The following is a 905-nucleotide window of genomic DNA, read 5'->3' on the forward strand; positions in this document are numbered from 1 at the left end:
ACATGGGCGTTTAACGCCCAGAACATGCACCAATGGGCGTTTGAACGCCAGAATGATGCATGGAGGCAATTTACATGCCTATATGGTGAAGGAATGGTATTTCTTTTCACCTCAGGATCTGTGGACCCCACAGGATCCCCACCTACCTTTTCTTTTAATCCTAATCACACTCTCCTAATCCAAATCTCATTTTTAATGTCACCACTCCCAATATTCCTCACCAATCACATCAATTTCTCTTCCCAATTACCCCATGCACCATTCACATCAACCTCCTCTTCCCCAAAAATCCCACCTACCTCCATTACATTCAAATTCAATTTCCCACCCTTTCCCACCCAATATGGCCGAAACCCAACCCCCCTCTCCCTATAAATACCTCTCCTTTCTTCTTCATTTTCACACAACACAAAGCCCTTCTTCTCTTCTATAGCCGAACCCCTCTTCTCCCTCTCTTCCCATATTCTCTTCTTCTTCTTCTACTCTTCTTTTCTTTTTTTGCTCGGGACGAGCAAATTTTAAGTTTGGTGTGGTAAAAAGCCTAAGCTTTTTATTTTTCATTCACCATCAATGGCACCCAAGACCGGAGTTTCCTCAAGAAAAAGAAAAGGGAAAGCAAAAGCTTCCACTTCCGAATCATGGGAGAAGGAGAGATTCATCTCCAAGAGCCACCAAGACCACTTCTATGATGTTGTGGCAAAGAAGAAGGTGATCCCCGAGGTCCCTTTCAAGCTCAAAAAGAATGAGTATCCGGAAATCCGACATGAAATTCAAAGAAGAGGTTGGGAAGTCATAACCAACCCCATGCAACAAATCGGAATATTGATGGTTCAAGAGTTCTATGCTAATGCATGGATCACTAGGAACCATGATCAAAGTATGAACCCGAATCCAAAGAACTATCT

The sequence above is a fragment of the Arachis duranensis genome, chromosome 3 (genome assembly GCF_000817695.3).
Source record: "Arachis duranensis cultivar V14167 chromosome 3, aradu.V14167.gnm2.J7QH, whole genome shotgun sequence".
Lineage (NCBI taxonomy): Eukaryota > Viridiplantae > Streptophyta > Magnoliopsida > Fabales > Fabaceae > Arachis > Arachis duranensis.